This window comes from Pelmatolapia mariae, linkage group LG6, assembly GCF_036321145.2.
Source record: "Pelmatolapia mariae isolate MD_Pm_ZW linkage group LG6, Pm_UMD_F_2, whole genome shotgun sequence".
Classification (NCBI taxonomy): domain Eukaryota; kingdom Metazoa; phylum Chordata; class Actinopteri; order Cichliformes; family Cichlidae; genus Pelmatolapia; species Pelmatolapia mariae.
This window is the reverse complement of record NC_086232.1, coordinates 16453947-16474966: the sequence shown is the minus strand read 5'-3', so window position 1 is coordinate 16474966 and position 21020 is coordinate 16453947. Positions and strand designations below refer to the sequence as shown.

At 40.5% G+C, this 21020-nt stretch overlaps 1 protein-coding gene across 12 annotated transcripts in view; it reads left to right on the top strand.

The window, feature by feature from the left end:
• Positions 1-21020, top strand: part of sorbs2a (sorbin and SH3 domain containing 2a) — a 61035-nt gene that overhangs the window by 6358 nt on the left and 33657 nt on the right. For 4 of the 12 annotated variants that reach the window (XM_063475984.1, XM_063475986.1, XM_063475990.1 and 1 more), the window contains exons 1-2: positions 4536-5128; positions 10773-10924. The gene's annotated coding sequence lies outside the window, so the exon portion shown is untranslated. Of the gene's footprint in view, positions 1-4534; positions 5129-10772; positions 10925-21020 lie in introns of those variants that run through there. The other 8 variants (XM_063475989.1, XM_063475987.1, XM_063475980.1 and 5 more) reach the window with 6 other exon arrangements.

Here is a 21020-nt window from a genome sequence, read left to right as displayed (position 1 = left end):
GTCTGACTGTGCCAAACATCTTCAGCACTATTGGATTACTGGTAATTGCAAAATATCAAAAACCGAGTCAGCAGCGGTTTTGTAGCACTATGCTACAAAAAGTGAGTCATGATTGATTTTATCATCCAAATGGCAATAAGAGTCTGAGAATCTGCCTCTGAGTGAGCCTAGGTGAGAATTTATGGTCGAGGAAAAAGGCTGAAATGCGTAATCTGTTTAATTAATTCAAAATATAATAAACATGACAGTGTGTGTGGGTTATGCTCAGCATTTCACATGTCTGCAGAATAATTTAATTCAATTACATTTCTGCATGCAGCAACATGCTATCAATTATAATTTTGTTATTATGGCATCAACCTCTGGTTCCCCTCTCGTCCTCTGAGCTCTTCACAGTCCTTTATATTATAGAGGACTATATATTATAGTCCTTTATATTGCTATTATATTTCAATTCTCTGGTATTCCTGAACTTCTCTCATCCACCATTTTTTTTCTGCTGCATCAGCGTTTCCTTAACATCTGTCAAAGAACTGGAAGAGCAATACTTTATTCAAACTGAAGAGTCATGAGTGACACTGGCTTTTACACTGGGCAATGTTCACTCTTTCTGACTGATTACAGCACAGGAGCAGGGCAGAAGCCAAAGTGCTGGGTTCATGGTAAATTACACCATCCACTGGATGATTGATGGGAGGTGGAAAGATTTTTTCCCCTTTTTATTCTGTGTAAGGTGGAAACTGACTCTTGACCAAGTAAAACACTGTAGAAACAGCTAGCTTGATTAAGATAGATATCTGACTAACTGCAGTCATGCTGGGTAAAATAAATAAGAGCAAATGGAAGTTAGGGGGTCAAAGATTTACTTTAATAATTGAGCTGTCTTTAATGACTCTGCTAAACAGAGAGAGGACGTAGACTTCAACATCATCGCCCTCTTACAGATCTGCTTTGGCATTTCACCTGCTCAGCTCTTAGACATCAAAGTAAGTCAGGAATAGAAGTGAAAGTAGCATGATGTCATCCCCAGACAATGTCCTCCTGTACTCATACGCCATGCACTCATTCTGTACCACTTCTTTAACACTGGCCAGACAAGTGGACCTCAGTATCAGCTGTTCCAAATGTGGATCTCTTTGGATAGCAATGGCTGAAAGATGTGACAGAGTGCCACTGTTCAGATAAAAGAGTCATTTTCTCACAAAATCAGTGTGCCACCCTGCTGTCCTTTGTCCCGTGGGCTATTCTGAGAGAGACTCCGAGGGTGCTTTTAGTATACACTGTATGTTAGGGCTACAAAAAAAACCTCAAACAGCACATTGCAGGAAAAAAGAGTGAGTGTCCATGATGAAAGTGTCATTTTGCAGAGCTTCATAAAAATATGATAAAGTTATTGTATAAAAACATCAGTAGATTATGAGGGTGTCATGTGGGAACTTTCATGTATTTTATGTAGAATGAGTTCTACAGAATGATGTAGCTGTAATCATGAGAAAATGAAACAGTTGCAGTTGTTTAAAGGTTAGGTACAGGGATACTCTGTGTGACGTACAGTGTGTTGTCTCCTGGCTGTGGCCAGCTTCAGTGTGTCTTGTATTTAATGTCAGTATTTGGACTTTACTAAATGAATGATGCACTATGAGAGCCGCCTGCACTGAGGATGATTCTTGAACGTCAGTGGAGACTGGTAAGGATTCTTGCAATTATATTCATTGACCACTTTGTTTGAGTACATCTGTTCATCTCCAAATATCAAAAAAGCCAATCATATGGCAGTAATTCGGTCCATTCAAGCATGTCAAGATGTTCTGTTGAAGCTCAAAGCTTTAAAGAAAGGTGATTTAAGTGACTTTAAATGTCGTGTGGTTGGTTAAGCCACTGGCTTACGTCGGAAACTGCTGATCTGCTGGGATTTTCTCACACAACCATCTCTATGGTTTATAGATAGTGGTCTGAGAAAGAGCAAAAAGAAATCCACCGAGCTGGAAAAAAATGCTTTTGTTGATCCCAGAGGTTCAGATGAGAATGGCTACACTGTGTCAAAATAACAACTTGTTACTACCAAGGTATGCAGAGCACCTCAGAGCACACAGCACATTGAACCTAAAAGCGCCAACACATGTCAGCTAAGAACAGGAAACTGAGGCTACAATTTACACAGACTCGCTGAAACCTACCTACCTAATCAAGTGCTTAGTCCAGGTGGGCATTCTAGCCTAGTTATTTCATTTCTATTACTTGAATCTTCAAAGTCCATAGCCTCTTCCCTCAGTATGTCTATACCTGTACCTCCTGTGGATCTCTGCATACCAGACACAATGTATCATCATCGTCTTCCCTGGCCCAGTAAGAATGCATGCCTGATAGTATGCCAGCGGATAACATATCACCTATAAAAAGGAACCCTCTTGACCACAGTAGCAGACAGTAAGGGCTGCTTTTACAGCACATGAGTGCTGGTGATAAAAGACCAAGCAGATGCCTGCATACACGCGCGCTCACAGAAACACATATGCACACATACACACTAACAGATGTGGTCTTGCTGACACCTCACAAAGGTCAGCCATCAATAATGCTCTAAATTCGTACAGCTTTAAAGCTGACAGAAGAAAGGGCTCTTCATGGATGTGTTAACGGCAACATAACACCTCAGCTTTAACACTGCTGATGAAATGCTGTTAATGCGACTGAAGTTATAAGATGACACAAATAATAGTCACTCTTACTGAAGCATTAAACAGTGAAAATGTATTAGAAATGTGCACTATAGTAAAGAAACTCACTTGAAAATCAAATCAAGACATAGTTTAAACATAAATTTGGCATCATCTAAAGATGAAAACCCTGCATATAATTTTTTCAATAATTTCCATATTACTTGAAAATTACAACAACTCAAATTTTTGGCTTTGTGTGTGATTCTGTATCAACTCGCTAGACCATCTCTAATGGCCCTCAAAAGGTTTTTAAGAATTTATGAGCAATAAGCTGCTTACTTTCACTTTAGAGTTACACCACATCTGCAGTTTATGTCTCTGTTACACTGAGACCTAAATAGATAAATAGACCAGCCACAACAGAGAGGTATTAAACTAGATGATAGATAGATAGATAGATAGATAGATAGATAGATAGATAGATAGATAGATAGATAGATAGATAGATAGATAGATATTTATCATTGGATACATTAAAAACAAATTATTAAATGTGCATAAAGAATATCTTCTGTTGGCTATAAAGGCCTATTGTAGATCAAGTTTATATATTATTTAATAGTTGGGTGTGTTACAGACAGTTAAACTCAGAGCAGGGGCTCGGATGGGGCTGGGGGAAATGCACATAGCTTTAAAAGTGAAGCCAATGCAGCAGTGCCCTAAATATGCATTCTTTTCTAACAGCCACCAGGGGGTGACACCTGTAGTTGCATAAAAGGCTTCAGATCCTACAGAAGTCTATGAGATAACAGCACTCTCCCTTTACCTCTGTAAAAACTGACTTGCGTTGCGTGTTTTGGGGCATAATGAAAAAAACCTTAAGTCCATTTTGTAAAGTCTGGTGTCAGAGAGGAGGATTATATTATGTGACTGACAAGTCGTTGGCCAGTGAGCGTATCAAACAATTAAAACTGACCTGTTTTAATTGTTTTATAGCCTAAAGTCATGCATGACGAGTGTAGCCACTTTGAGCATCTGTAGCTGCTGGCTTTCTGCTAGATCTCACCTTAGATAATTTATCTAAATTTCAAATGCAGGACCACACCTCGTACACTCCCCTTCTGCTTCTCTGTCTATATATGACCCCCCCCTGCACTACAAGCTACGAGTTTGTTCTCATTTTTGTTCCTCACCCTCCCTCTCTTTTTCAATTTATTCACTTCTCATAAGTGCATGTGTATCTGCCCATCCCAAGAGCTGACGCCAGTCCCCTCCAAGGCCTTTTCCAAACCGCAAAACAGGTAGCTAGCATTAGCTGATGACACAGAGCTCAAAACTAATATCCAAATATGATCATCAAAAAACCTAGATGGTGCATGCCAAAATGTCAAACTTATGACCAGATGATGTCATAGTGGACATGTGCATCTTTTATATACAGTTTATGGTCAGCACTCAAATAAACCCACACTATCACAGCAGAGTATTTCCTGATAATTAAAAGATTTCGTAGCCAAATAATAATAATAAAAAGTAGAAACAAATGTGTCTAGAAGCAAATACCTACAGCTCACGGTAGGGACATGGTAGCTAAAAGAACTCATTTAAACCTACAAGCATGGTGAAGGACAAAATACTACCAGGACAGCAAATATATAAATCTTAACACAGCTTCAAAGTTATTCCTAGCAAACATCTATGAATCATTTCCTATTTAGGCTTCGAGCCTTAGCCTGTGTTATTGTCATGGTCTAACCATTAAAACAAACCGTCAGCACCCCGCCTCATATCTGAGGTCAGTCTATTGTGTGTTTCTGCTGCAGATAGAAGGCAAAGTGACACTTTCCTGTTGGTGAGCCGTACACAGGCCTCCCGTGTGCTGTGTGCTGTGTGTGTCCTCTGCAAACACTGATTGAACCGCGGGCGTTGCCATGGCTACACGCAGACCCAATGAGAAGCTCGCGGTAGACTGTTGCTGAATGAAAATAACAGAGGCCATTTTGCGAACGAAGCCAAGACATCATTCACTAATAACGAAAAACGGAAACGGAGGCAGAGCCGGTCCATTTCTGGACTGACGCCGCTTCTCTTCTCCAGAGTCGCTAGGGTCGGGACTGCGGCGCGGCTCGCGCATGTAGTCGAGAAAGAAAGGCAGGCGGTAACTTAATTGTGCCGCCTTCTCCTTGGAGTGTAAGGAGAGGGGACAGGTTATTTTCACCGCATTGCTGTCCGAGGCCCAGTGACCCCCCGGGAGAGAGGGAGTAGCCTTCAGTCAGGGTTGGCACAACATCCATGCGCGTTGAAAACAGGTGTACGGTTTCATCACACAGTAGCTCCCGAAGCCGCCGTAGCTTCACGGTGTGTGTCACTTCTGCGCCTGTCCGAGGACTTCACTCGTTTTATATGGAAAAGGCTGATTATTAGACATGTTTCGGGAATTTGTCCGGTGAGGTGGCAGCTGTGTTAAGGTAAGTACACACTACCAGTTTGTTGTTTAAAAAACACAGGGGGGCTATATATTTCTCTCTCCCTTCGCGTCGCTTTTAGCAGCTGCACCAGCAGCAGCAGCAGCAACACTAGATCTGACCCTCGGCTCAATTTCGTGGTGTTAGAGCTGGTAAACAAGGCTATTTGGGTTGTTTTAACTGCCTTACAAGCAACAATGACCCTACAGTTGTAATTGACGAAACTCGAGAAAATGAATTAGCTTATCGGGGATGCGGTCGGGTCGACTCGGTTTCCATTTAAAGTGCATTCCGGTGGACTGGTGTCTCCAGTGCATTAGAGGAAGATGCGGTTGGGACTGGGAGGATGATAAATGGCGAAACCACAAGCTTTTAAGCTTTACAAAGAATATTTCTAAAACCGTAAGGACCGACATTATGAGAGCAGTGTGGGAAGAACATGCAGCCTCCTGATAGTTGTAAACATGAACTGAAATATCCACGTTTAACCTAGATCTTAAACGCTTAGGATAATCTCTATTGTTAGCTTGCACTTGTGCATTGGTGCAATACAGTTTCCCGTATGTGTAAGAAAAAAGGATATAAGCGTATAGCAGATATTTATTTTCTAACTGGACGAAGAACATATAACTTATTGAGTTTGGTTTTGTGATGATAATAGTAACACTGTTACACTGCAATTCTTTCACTTCATCTTGTGTGTAATATGTAGAGCAATGCTTCTGCGCAGGGCCACCCTACAGTCATCACTGAGTTGCAGTTTTTCCTTATTCCTGCTTCCTGAGTTCACATTCACCTGCCATTAAAGCTTCATCAGTCAGTCTCTATGCAGATGGGAAAACTCATCTGCTGCCTTGCTGTCGGACTTCCTCAAAGCCATTGCTGTCCCAGTTCAAAACAAGCAAACAAAAATGAAACGGACAACACAGCTTTTTCTCTCCAGTCTTCTAACTTGGTTAAACCGATGATGTAATGAGGGGCAACGGATAGTATCTGTAAGATGCATTTGAATGCTGGATGAGCAGGGAAAATGGGGATGTGTCCAGGATGCACAGACTGTAACACTATCACTCCGGGAACCGCATACCACTCCCAGTGAGGCCTACCTGTCTACCTGCCTTGTGAGTGTCTTTTGCTCTGTGTGTGTGTGTGTGTGTGTGTGTGTGTGTGTGTGTGTGTGTGTGTGTGTGTGTGTGCGCCTTAGGCCATACTGGCCAGTGTTTCTGATGTTGTCTTTCATGTATTTCTGTGACTACACTCTTCTGTCTCTGATGAGGAAGCAGCGGACGGGATGCAGTGTGACGAGCAACAGTTGGCTACTGACTGTTTCGCAGAGGACCAATAACAGGGACTTAAATATACACTCGTAATGAGCAATCATAGCATTTTTGATTTGATTAATGGCCAGAGAGCCCGAAACTAAGTGTCTCTGTTGCTAACTCAGTTGCACCTGCTAGTTTAGAGTTACTGGGAGAGAAGCTGTGTGGTGCATGTGTGTCCGAGAGGGAGAGAGAAAGAAAGAGGATCAAGGCAGGTCGTCAGGGAATAGGCGAATGTGATACATTTTCTTCTGAAAGTACAGAATGTAGCAGAGGGGGTTACTATCACAGTCGCCTTTATTTCACTCTATCACTCTCTCACACTCGTTTTTAATTTTCCCATGTCTGTTCTTTGTTTTGGTGCCCTCTCTTTTCTCATTGTCTCCTCTGCTCTGCTTCCTCCTTTATCTCCCCCTCACTGTGCCCTTCTCCAGAGTCTGATGTCATGGCTCAAGTGGTGTTTGAGAAGTGGTGTGCGCTTGCTCCCAGAGCCCTTTAACAATGTCCTGTAGCGTGCATCATAAAGTGTCATGCTGATGACTTTTTTTTTTTTTTTTTAAATCTCATCTGCTGAGCCACTTTTTTCTAAAGAAATCCTGTTTTTTGCACAGTAATCAGTCATTCTTGGTTACTGAACCAGAGATACTTTATTCTGACAAATAAGCAACACATTGTAGCACAAAAAACGACTTGATATGGTCCTGCATTGGAATCATTTTGCTTAGTTACCTGGCTGTGTAACAGAGATGCTGATTGTGGTGTGCAATGTAGTTGAGTTACCACAAAGACAAAGAAAAGCAAAAAACAACAGAGATCAAAGAAGCATGGATAGGAAACACGAACAATGGCTGTGATGGACAGTTCTGATTCTTTATTAGTCCCACTCCATTGTAGAGACGTTCTAGTAGATCATGACTTGACAGTAGCCAAATCAAAATGACTAACAAGAGTGCAAACAAGAGCCCACATTACCGGTTGTTCCACATATTTTTACACTGCCCCCTGGAGACAGTACACAGCGACAGCACACAGACGCAGGTCAGCCAGCCTCTGTTGCACCTGCGGACCACCATACAGGGACCTTAATCCCACCCAATATGGTTTGCTTAGTGGCAAACTTGTGCATATGTATGTGATGTGTAATAATCAAATGTGTAAAAATGGCAATATCTGATCTTATAAAATGGACTTGAACACTTTTTTCTGGCATTGTGAAAAACCTCTGCATCTATACACCGCTAGGGATGTTCAAATTATACTGTATCTGGAAAATTAAAAGTCTAAAAACTTACACTGCAAGTTGACAAGTATATCTTCACCTGTATTTCCAGCCAAGATCCTTCCCTAATTTAATCCTTACACGTCAATCCTATTTCAGTCATGAGGCCTTTTAATCTATTTCAGTGGTTGTAAGAACAACCACAGGTTTCTAAATATAAAGGCTAAACACAGAAAGTAATACACAGCCAGCTTTGTTAAACAGCAGAAACACTAAGCCTCTGAGTACACTGAGTGGGCCTGCTATACCTCTGTTACACTTCATGTTATTCAAGTCCTGCCAGGTGCTTTCAAATTATGGTAAATCTAGAAAAGTGGACCAAAAGCCCGTGCAACAGCACAGTTACTTGCTGCGGTCACATCCAGCTTGTCACACATCAGATTAAGCCCCTTGTATCCCTATATCATTAGGGGCTGAGGCCTATCCCCACTGACAAAGGGCAAAAAGCAGGGCACACCCATAGCAAGTCACCATACCGTCACAGACAGGGCTACCACATGAGGCAAACATGCACGCTCATACCTATGACAATTTTAGAATTATCTACCAACCTAGTATTCGTGTCTTTGAATTGTGGGAGGAAGCTGGAGCAACCTGAACAAAACCCCAAACGGGGACAGGGAGAATGTGCAAACTCATCACGCAAATGCCCCATCAGACCAGCTGGTTCAAATCTAGAATCGTCTTTGAGAGGGCCAACCAGTACGGTACTTGGCCACTCAAAAATGGGCAGATCTGAATGTATGCTTTATACTGAAGGAGCTCACGACGCCAGTTATATAATACATGTAAAAAAAAGTTTGTATAAAAACAAATATTAGCACCGTCTCTATTAAAGAGCACGCTGCTTTGTGAATATGCTTTTCCTTTTTTGATCTTCAGATTTAAGTGTTTTCCAGTAAGTGACACTTACTACATGCGCAGCTCTTCTGCTTTTTATATCCTGCCACTTACTTAACTGGGAATGGCAGGGCCTTGGAGAAGCTGATAATGAATTAGGTGTTGAAACTGTACGGGTGAGAGCATGTCGACACGGCTACTGTAGTCCAGAGTGGCTCATGGGTCAAAGTGTCGGTGCGTTTGAGTGTGAGTTTGTGTCAGTCACTATAAAAATAGTTTGCTTTGGTACTTTAATAAGATCATTACTAAGCTGCTGCTCTGTCCGTTTGCTTTAAATTGTCTTTATAAATCATTCTTCCACATGCAGCACTCAGTAGGACACACCTACAAGAGCCAAAATAAGATCTCAAGTAAGGAATGTGGTCAAAAATCTCTTTGCTTTGATGTGTGATGCAGATCCTGCTGCTTGTGTTTGTCATGCCAGGTTACAAGATTAAGTCTATAGTTGATAGCACTTATGATAGAACTTTATTGGTCCCCTGGTACTGCCCTGATTTTGGCCTCAAGGTTGCATCATTAGCACCTGTCAGTTGTCAGCTTTTCACCATACCTCAGTGATCCTTCCCACATGATGAGATGTTTCTGGGGGGGCAACTGCTGTTTGATTATGTTTGCTGACACACTGATCGCTGCTGTGGGGCTTTCGGGAACCCCAAAGTCTGAAGCCTAGGTGTTTGGGAGACATAGTTGGAGGAGTGCTACTCGTCACTGGATCCATTCGTGCCCATGTAGACAGGATTTTTACATTACCACTTCATCATCTGCATGATGACAGCAGGCGCAGAGAGTGTTGATCAAGACTTAGCTCTGTCCATGTTTGATTTAAAAGTTGGCAACAGGTTTGGCAGAGCCTATGAAACTTTTTTTTTTCTAATTTATGGCCTTATACTAAAATAGTTACTGCTCAGCTACTGTAGAGTAAGATACATACATTTAAAATGACAGCAAACTAAAGAGATCCTCCCACTGTTTGGTGGAAGGTTTGTAGTATGAATCTCGTCTGTTTTTGTCATATCTCAGGATTTGGTTTATGGAAGCTAATTAATTTCTTTTGTAGTGGCACCTTGGCTCTGTCCGAGCCTTTACCACACTTTAATTTGTAAGTTGCGGATTCTTGCGCCTCTTCTGTTTATTGTTGAAAACTTGTTTTAAGTTGATGCGTTGGATGTTGTCCAAATAGCATGTTACACAGTAGCTGCCTGGCTGGTTTTAGGTATCCAGGCTCTAAATATGACATGCTAATAGCAGTAGTTACATCATCATTCTAGGAATAGCAGGGAGTCTGGGGTCTAGAGGTGCTTCTGGCTGACCTCTCTCCTGTGTATATTCGGCCTCTGTGTGCATGTGTGTGGTCATTTTCCAAATATACAGTCCCATATGGATTACAGCGCGGGAAAGATTATTAATGGTACAGGTGAGTGGTCATATAATTTGTATATTTAGAGCCTGGTATGACGTTGACGGTACAAGATGTATTTACATGGATTTAAAAAGGGAAAAGAAAAAGTGTGCAATTGCATGTCATGTCTATGTGACTTGATTTTCACATCTCTGAGGGAGCATTCTTGACACAAAGTCAAGCTGACCACAACAAAAAAGGAAAGAAAGAAAATCTCATGTGAGAAGGATTTAAGACTCCTGTCAGTTTCTGTGTGGATGCCGCCACTTTACATCGCCACAAACTGACAACTCTGGCCACTGTGTGACATAAAACCTGGGAGGAGGAGATGAGTACATTGAGGTTCTCTTACACCCTTCTCACGCCTCAGGCGAGCCTAACATCTGAAAGGTGTATCTACCCGATGTAGCATACAGTAGAATCACTCTGCGACTCCTTTGGAATGTATGAATTGTGTGAACGTGTGCTTAGATGTAGTTTGCCTTCACGGGCATGCGTGCGCTTATACTGCGTGGCATGCATGAAAACATGTGTGTGGTAAAATAGAGATACTCAGGCCTGTCACTTATCCCCCACCCATCCACACCGGGGGGTTACTTTCCAGTCTCAAAGACAAGCATGCCAGAGTCTGAAAATAACCGTATCTGATCACTGCTTCACCCAAACAGGCAACTCTCTTTCCCTGTCACTCCCACTCTTCGACTCCGTCTCTTAACTTTCTCCTCGGTCTGTTGTCTCTGTGCTTCCCAGGCATTGAACGGGGATCTTGGGACTAAAGCTTGAGCGGGAGGAGATACTTGTCCTGAGCAGAGGAGAAAAAGTGGAAGACACGGGGGGACTTTAAGTCACAACGCCATACGTGACTCTTCTTAGCACTTCTCCAGTCTTTTGGGTTTATGACGGTAAGAGTTACATTTACTTTGCTTGATGGACCGTTGCACCTGCACTCTGTTGTCTGCAGTGGGGCAGGAATGCATTTCGCTGGCGTTCACAGGAAAACCATTTTTATTAAAACAAATATAAATCTGAGTGTGGATATTTTGGATTAACCTGTCCTAATCCGTGCTATTCAGTATATCTTATACTGTTTTCTTCAAAGACCCTCTTGAAGGCACGCAGATATCGCAGCGCTGTCTACTCGGTTGTCATGTGTCTATATTTACTTGTTATGAACACAGATGCTTTAAAAAGATTTAAATTAAAAGAGATCCGAATAGCTTTTACAGCCCAAACACCCAAAGGGAATAGTGTTTATCTGTGCTGCCAAAACCAAAAATTATAGCCCAAGAGTAGAATTTTTGTCTTTTGTGACAGTGGACAGAGGAAATGGTGTCAAATAAAAACAGCGGTTTTGACCGCGGTCACCTAAGAAATAGGATCACAAAAAAAGCTTAGATTACAGTTGTGAGCGTTAACTTCCTGAGCATGACTTTATCAGATTTTTGTGTATTTGTTTGTTTGTAAATATATTTATAAGAACCCCGTAACCTCTTAACTTTTGCCCCAGAATCCTTTCCCTCTTCAGGCCCTTTTACATACTTCAGTCTCTTGTTACAGCCTTTTTTCATGGTTTCTTATTTCCTATTCAACAAAAGCCATGCACCAATTCCTCCATTAGGCCAATCTCAGAGGTGTTGTGGAATGTCACCTTGACCCCTTGGGTACACAGTAAGGGGTGGTTCCCAGCCTCGGTTTGTATCACGGGCCGCTGGATTTGTTTTCTTCCGGATCTCACATACACAGTCACTTTGTGCGTTCCCTGCAAACGTCACAGGGCAACCTCTTTTTTTTTTTTTTTCTTTCATATGCGTCATTCCAGCCTCATTAAAACTGATTGCAGAGGTCAGCGAAACTTTTGTAAAGGTTTTTTGGTTAGATAAATCCTTTTGTTGCTTTTATAAAGTCCACACTACATTGTAATGAATAGTTTTCTTCTTCAGCTTATGGCATTTGCTTGGTTAGATGTGTGTCATGTGGAGTGGCAGTTCTATGAAGCTGGTGTTATTAGAAAAATTAAATGAATCTGGCATGAAATCAGGGATTTTTTTTCTGCAGTATCTGTGTTTAAAATTAAGGATAGAATATTTTGTGGTAGTTATGATTATGAGCTTACCCGGGCTGTTGTTTCAGCCCTTCTTTTCCGCATTCCTGATTACTGGTTGTTTGTTCTAAAGCTGAAATTTTTTTTTTTTTCTAAATTTTACTGAATCAAAGCAAATGCAAGGCTCTTATTTGAGGCTCTCATGCAAATATCTAGAATCCTGGAAATAGCAAAAACATCTTTTTCATTCTGTTTGACATTTAAAACTCTGATGTCTGTGTAGAAATACTTAATACATAAACATATAAATGGATACTTGCTGTGTGCTGTCACTTCTTACAGTTGGCACCAGTAAGCCTCAAAGTAAGCAGTGTTCTTCGTGAAAAAGGAAAATGTTTATTTACACATTGTTGAAGCCCTGAAATAATCAGGAACTTTGAGTTTGTGAATATTTTCATGGATAAACTGTCGGTTTTAAGTAGGAATGCCGAATGTTGCATTGATAATAATTTTAAAGCCGCACAAGTTTATTCTAATGTTCTTGACCAGCTTCGAGGTTAAAAGGTCTCGTCTAATGGCAAATATAATGGTAAATATAGCGCCTCTTCTAATCAAGTTCCTCTTATCTTCATGCTCGACACTTAACACTGGTACCTGGGGAATCCAGACTATGTATGGGGAATTTAATCTTGGCCACAACAGATAGCCCTGCCGCTTCAGTGTACCTCCTGTCTCAAATCAAAAAATATATTTTTGAACTGTTCGTCTTAACAAAGTCTTAGACGTAAACACTTTGTTTTAAATATTGTAATTTCGAATTTCTTTTTGTTGTCATCTCTCTGAGGTGTTTGCATATTTTCAGGATACATTTCTTTACCTCGTCACACTTAGTTTTTCCACATGCTACGAGTAAACAAACTTCTGCAAACACAAAGGAAAATATTACTTTTATGAAGTCCATACCAAGTTGTAATGAATAGTTTTCATCAGCTGATGGCATTTGTAGTTCAAATATATTTTAAACTCAAAATGTTTCAGATTCCAAGCTGAATAACAGTTGTTCTTCCTTCACTCAGAAAGCTGGAGCTTGACTATTACATTACGTCAAAATGACAAGTCAGGAAACGCTCAAGCTTCATCTTTGAAATTGCTTTGACATTTAGCCTAATGTCACACTGTCCTCTCATTTGCTCACTCCATTATCTTCTCGTAGCTCTGCCTATATTAGCTTGTTGTGTCGGCTGCAGTCTGAATAATTGTTTTCAAGCTTTTGTTAGATCTCTGTGTGTGTGTTGTGCTTATTCTTAAGGAGCCGGCATGAAACTGTGGCAGCTCTAAATGTATTGTTGAGCGGGGCTGCTCAGATGTGTCCTCGGGCGGCTTTTGGCACAGAGCTTACATAATGCAACTAATATAATTTTCCATTTTCAGTAGGATGCCATTTATTTTGCACTTGCTTCACTAAACACAACACAATAGGAAGCTTTTCTCTTCATCTCTTGATTTGATTAGATTTCTGTGTACCTTTTTTTTTTTTTATAAATCCCTCTCTCCTTACACACAGAGCGCATCGTAAGTTCTGTATAGGAAGACTGAGATAACAAACCCACCAAGTGTCACATCCAATTCATTCTTTTTCTCCCATATCCCCGACTCAAAGTACCAGGGATTGTGTTACATAATTGCATTAGTGCTCTCGGGCCAATGGCTGTGCTCGTTAGCGTCGTTGTGATGCAATCTGGAGAACACACGGCCTCTGTTGTTTGCCGTATGGGCAGTGAGTGGGCACGCAGGGTCAGTGTGTTGACCTCCCCTGTCCATTCTTACAGCCAGAGGGGAGGGGGGTCCGCTAATGAGTGGCAAGGTTGAGCAAACAAGGCTGATAACAGAGACTTTGTTGCAAGTGGTTGTTGTTCAACTACTGGCAGTAATGTGCTGGTAGAACAGTAACATGGCACCGACAAAACATTCCTGCATCTAACAACAAATACCTTAGTGCTTTTGTGAGAGGCTTAAACTGTGTTCTGCTTGAGGATTGAAGCTGTTCGTTGTGTACTGTAGAAAGGTTTCTTTTTTTCTTCTTCTTTTTTAAGGCATCATTAAAGACCATTTATTCAGATTTTAGTGGTATGGACGGGTATTTAACATACTTCTAACAGGTTGGATTGTGAGGCCTAAACTGTTTCATGGTTCGAGTAATCCGCTTTTCTAAAGTGAAATGCAGGTCAGAAGTTTCTTAAGGTATGTAGGCAGCATGCTGAAACAATAGCACCTCAATCATATGAATGGGAAATGACCGGCATATTACCAGGAATCATTGTGATGTGGCCATTAAAGGATTTTTAACACCGCTGCTCAGCAGAGATTTTGACACATGCCTCTGTGTTAAAGTGCTTAAAATCACCGTGACATGGATTACTCATCGCTTTCTGAATGTAATATTTAAATCTGACTTTGTTGCCAACATTATGGGAGGTTATATTTTTCATTACTTTATTAGGACATTTCTATGTGTGGCTAAATGATACCAAGATACTTGGAGTTTTAAATTAAGCATAGACAAAAACTTGTTTTTTTTATGTTCTTCATTATTTGAAAAAGGAAAAGGTTACAAGCTCTTAAAGCCTCCTCTGCAGCTTTATTAAAAGGCTTATAAACTATTTCAATGTTTACTTTTATTAACATTTGTTGGGCTAACGTGGCTACAGTGTCCATTTAAAGCACAGTGGGCAATTCTTTTTACTATTTTGATTCTTTCGTTTCTTTTACCACAATCCCACACTCCCCACATTTTTACCACAAAAATGCAACACTGAAGAAAAAAAAGAAAAAAATTTGGCTCAGTTTCAGTAATTAAGGAATGAAGCAATGCTAAATCCTGCCTTTTTTGGAGGGGTTGTTGTCCCCGTCGGTTTGGTTTCAGGCTCGTCATGTCTTGACTGAGATTTATGTTGAATCTCCCGGGACCTTCTGTTTCCCTGTTTAAAAAAGGAGTTTGTTTTCTCTGATTCCTCCTAGATAGGTTTTCCAGATTTCTCTGTTTGCTGTTGTTGTATCAGCGTCAAATGCACTGGCCTGGCTGTTACTGATGCTGACTGTGTAGCATCCCAACAGGTAATACATAGAGCACACATTCCAGCTCGTGTCCATTAATATTTGCAGTATTTTGTTTGTTTTTTGCTTCTTCTTTTTCTCACTGAAGCTTGTAACAAGCATTTTGAACATTGATAAAGCTGTTTTAACATTTTGCATTATGCTGAGTATTGCAATAACATAAACTGTGATTCATCACCTTTTTCAACTGCAAATTATGTCCAGAAAGTTATACTTTGACAATATCTTATTGGATAAGAAAGATATTGACAAACTTGTCTCACGTTTATTATTTTTTGCGTTAAAATCAGATCAGAGTGGTTGTGAGTGTACAACGCCCTCAAGTTCTGGGTAGTCACCACGAGTTATGTGACAGAACGTGGGGAAAATTCAATACAATCACCAGGCTGCCTCTGACTTTTGGTGACGTACGGAGGCCGCTGTCATATTTTTGCTTGTGTGACTGCACCGTTAACTTGGGTAACTTTGTCAAGCTAAGTGTGTCCAGTGTTTTTTTTTGTTTTTTTGTTTGTTTTGTTTGTTTGTTTTGTTTTGTTTTGTTTTCAGGTGAACTGATTTAATATAAGTTTGCTCATCTCGCGATGAGTTATCATTTATAGTTTTTGATATTTGGTGCCCCTGTATTGATACAATATTACCATGCAAAATATTTCAATGCTGTGTTGTATCAAACATTTTTCCCCACCCTTAGAGTGCAGTCGGGCACATCAGCTGGTCTCCCCAGAAAATAAAGAGCAATAATAAAATTGGTTTGTTTAATTTACGCAACTTGCGTGCACATATCTCAACTGTAAACAGACAAGAAGTCAAAGAAGACATTGGTGCGGTTATATTTTGTCAAAACAGAGGCCCAAAATATCAAAGTCACTTTATATGGAGAGGCATGCCCAGCCTCACCTTCAAGTAAGCAGCAACAGCCAAACCAAGCTGAACATAAAGTTGATAAATAGCTGTTCTGTTTTTCTGACATCATACGGATGATGAATCCGGGCAGCTCTGAGTCTGTTGTTATCATTTCTGTGTAAAATACAGAGATTTAATATACTGCAAATGCTACCTATTAAATGTATTGATTACTCATAGTCCAATAAAGCTATCATATACAGTGGTCTTAGTGCATTGATTTACATATTTTTTCCTCAAGACCAATTGATCGTTTAAAGAGTAGGTATAGTTTCAGTCAACCAGAGTTTACATTGGTTTAACTATAGCCTTTATGTTGATGTAAATGTAATTAAAGCTGCCACTGAAGCAGGCTGGCTTCGTGTTTTGCAGGACTGTGTGCACACAGAGTTTCTGGTTGTATATGAAACACAAAGGTGTGGTCAGTGCAACTGTTTGTTTTGGTCTCAGATGTTCCTCCAGTGGGACATTCAGGGTCATTTGCAACACTTTTAACAGATTTGCTACAAATTTTAATCTGAGTGCATCTTAGTGAGTGACCACTTCAGTACCAGGACCTTTGAGGCTGATGTCACCTCATCACTAATGACCATTCACTCTCACCTGGTGATTTTCCCCCATACACACTCTTCTGTATAATCTTGAACAGCAAAGTATTGTGTTTATAATTATTTTTTTCAATGCAGTTATAGCTTATAAGGAAACACCATCAGTCCTAATAAGGTCCATTTAGCAGGCACATGATATTAAAAAGTGCTTCTTTCAGCTCTTTAAGTACTCCCCCTAAAAGATGGTGGCATGTTTATTCTTGAGACTCTTGTTTTGTTTATGTCAAAGCAGTCAGTGACTAATGGTATCCTGACAAACGCTTTTTGAGGGCATATCTTTATTTTTCACAGCATCCTAGCTAAGTGACTGTTGTTGTTTTGTTTTTTGTTTTTGTTAATACTGGCAAAGACACTTGTTCCTTCCGGTCTTTGGTGGTCCAGCTTTGTTGTGCTGTCGCCGCTCGGATTTTATGAGATAATTAAAACAGCGCTCAGATTACACATGGAAATTCCCATACATGTACTCAAACTTATCAGTTGTTTTCAGAAGGACGTTTGTGTCAACACGTCATTGATCAAGTCAACAATATTAAAAGTCTTCCTGTTTAAGCTTACCATGTGATGAAGGGAAGGAAAATTAAGAAAACGGCTCATGGTGAGAAGCTCAGATTAGCAAAAATGTTTTTCTAGTACTGGCACAAAACATCACAAACCTCCTCTTACAGTAACAGTCTCTTGTCTATATAAAGTTTAAGCCCTATTAGTCCAATAATGTAAACCAGGTAGGTCTCAGAGGGCCACATGGCAGACTAACGAGACTTGATGGCCCCGATACTGGACATCACAGCTTTCTGCAGCTTCTAGCTCTGAGTTGTATATTTGCTGTCCCACAGCTATTACACTCAGTAATTATATACACACTGGTCTCCAGAGTGGCCAACCGATGTCTAAATTACAGTCGGTGGAAAAACCACGGCAAAGTAAAAAAAAATGTCTCGAAAGAAACTTAACATACCAACATGCTTCAGCCTTTAAAAAGTAGTACAAGAATCGAAAACATCTTGCTGGAAAATAAAGTCCTCTTCTTTATTATTGAGTATTTATTTAAGGTTTTGAGAGCTGACAGCGTATCAGATGTTTGGTCTGTCTGCATTTATTCCCAGTCTTCCTTTTCAAGCAACACAGTAAGCATTTTAGAGGAGTATTTGCAGGATTATTTTGGAATCTTTCTTTCAAATAGAGTGAGGCACATGCTAAAAAGCTACTAATGGTCTATCCCAGGCTTTAGACGGGTTGGTAGATTGTATTTAAAAGCTTTAAAAAGGTCTATATTGACAAGTAGGCAGAGTTGAACTGAGGTGTTGAGCCCAGAGCGTTTTACTTCCAGTGTCTAGCCTTAATATTACACCACGGCCACAGCTGCTGTGTCGCCGCTGATCTGTCCCCAAGAAACATGATGCTGTTTATAATCTGACCATCATTTGGACGCCGACAGCCTGCGACGCCAGACCCATGATTTACCCCTGGGTGCCTGCGTGTGTGTGTGTGTGTGTGTGTGTGTGTGTGTGTGTGTGTGTGTGTGTGTGTGTGTGTGTGTGTGTGTGTGTGTGTGTGTGTGTGTGTGTGTGCGTGTTTGTTTCTGAGAGCAAGATTTATGAGGACACAGGGTATGAGGGTGAGGATTAGGTCTTGAGGGACAGAAAGTATCCCATGTTGTCTTCATGCACTCCCACAAATATTAGGATTTTATTTGCCAACCAAAATTAGCTGTGTTTGGAAGAATAAAGCAGTGAATATGGATAAACTAATCAAAGACATGGTGCTTGAAGGTTATGTCAAGAAGAATACAGATTAAAAAAGAATTTGTCAGTAAACGTTACTTCACGATGAAAAACATGCTGATCCCATCTCTTATTGGGTGATAAGCAGGATACCTCTTGTATTTTAATTTATCTATTTAATGTACTCTTCTTTTGTTCCATCTCAGGGTGAGTTTGCTTATGTAACTGTTTTACTGTGGGTCTACCCTGCTCTGAAGCAGATGGACACAGGGCTGAGCAGAGGAAAGTGTAGTAAAAATAATATTGTATAACTGTGATAAAAGATTCAGCACTCAAAATCTCAAAGCCAGGGCAAAATATCTATAAGTTATGATAATAAAGATCTGTGGGCAAAATAAAAACCCTTACCTGATTTATATTTGGCCCACCTCAACTTGTTACACACCTCTCGAGCATTTTGAGCTCACTGTGTAACTGCTGCATTTTATCCCTTTGCACTTGTGCCTCTGCAGTGCATGCTGAATCTCCCCCATTGTCAAAGTAACTACAAAGATTGGCAACTAGTCCAGGTGGTGAGTGAAGGTTGTGTTTGTGTGGCTAGAAAACACAGTTATAGTACAGCTGACGGTCTCAGCCTTGGGGACGAAGAGATGATGCAGCTGAAAACTGCTTCTGCATCGCTGTTTTCATCAATGATGATGCTCCTTACAGTCAAGTGAGGAGCATTATCAGGCCAAAAGGGTGATCTAAAAGGACAACCTTTATTGGGTGATTGGCCAAATCAGGTAAGGCCTCAGTCACACTGGCTTGGGCCATTTGGCAACCCCCTGGCAACCTCTGGTTGCTGTAGTCTATTTCCCCAGTGTTGGCTGGAGGCATCTGGCTGATGCCTGATAAAATCAGTCGAAAAGAGGTTGTTGCACAGATGCCACTCATCTACAAACACTCGCTGTCTACTGTCGAAGCTGTGAAACTTTGCAAAGTCCAACACAATCTGGAAACAAAGAATGTTTGCCTTCATAGTAAAAGTTGTTCATAACTGCTGCATCCAACACGTTTCAAAACATTTACTATGAAGGAAAGTAGTCTCCATCCCCCGTTTGCATCACACTTCTTAGTTTTACTATTGCTTAGCAAGTAGTTTGTTACTATTTGTAGAAGATTCTGTGTCTTCAATTGGGAACCAAAGCAATCACACAAGAAGGTTTGTCGTGCAGCACTGTTTACCCCTGCAACCAAATCGACTGTCAACAGGCTCCCACAACACACTTTTCCCTAGTGACTAGTGGTTACCTGGGGTCTCCAGTCTCTATGCCTGCGTCAATTGATTTCACAGCAGATGCTAGCAACTGTCTCCTAACCGATTAGGGATTATACATTTTTCCCTCATGGCAGGTAGTTGCCTAATGGTCTTTAGCCCCAAATGAGTTTTAGCTCTGTGTGACTGAGGCCCAAAACAGTTTCATCACACTTTGTGCATTTCTTAAAACCATTACAAGCAATCAAATAGAATCTGCTGACAGGAAAATAAAGTCCCTGTGATGGTAGATGTGTTTCACTATGTTTTGTATTACAAGTTAATGGTTGTAGCTGCATGCTTTTTGTCTTTTGTTTGTTATGTGTACATAACCTACTTAGTTGTAAATGAAATGGTTCTGAGAGGCTGGTGCTGTAGTTACTTGTATAGTTAGCAGCAATAAATGTTTCTTAGTTACTTCAAACTTAGTCTGTCACTAAAACGATTTTGTATTTATCTCCTTGTTAAGACTGGAGTTGTGAGTATGGTCTAATACAGTATGTACTAAAATGTTGGGTCATCCATCTCGTGCCACTCATTACTAGGGACAACTGCTAAGGCAGTTTACACATTTATGTCAGAATACAATTGCATACCTTCCCCCAAATAAGCACCAGTAAATGACAGCTGTAATTATCAGGACTTCACATGCGTGCAGAGAGGCCCTAAACTGTCACAGTGTTGAAACAAATGTCTGGTGATACATGTGTTTTGTCGGTGAATATAATCTGTTTCATCCTTTTTAACAAACTGGCAACATACAGCTATGGGGCATATAGCCCAAACATCTGTGCATTTCTCTCCTCAGCTCTAAAAATAGAAAGATTAAAAAAAAAACAGAGTTAAACAGAATTAGGCAGTGTTAGCAATGTGAGTCTTATTTATTTGTAAAACAGGTGTGCTGTTTGCTAGTCAGTTATAATAATTCTTTACCTTTGATTTGTGTCCTTTTCCTGTCACTCGTATATCCAATAGTCTAATTTTTTTTTAAAAATGGCTACGGTTATGTAGCTGTGTAAATATGATATATTTTTTATATAGTTTTTTAGAAATCATTTATTGCTGTTTCTCAGTGAAAAATGATCTATTCCATGTTTACAAAATCCTATTATGCACCCAGCCTGCCATCATTTCTCAATGAAACAAAGCCAAATTAGTGAGCACACTAAAAACTAATCACAGTCATATGCTTGGTTGCAGTAAAGCAGGTACCTCGCTACAGTTTTGTGTTTTAACACCGGAATCTCCGAAATCTGCTTTTGAGGTTTTACCCTCAAGAAGATCAATTTGAGGTCTTGGATTTGAAACTCTATT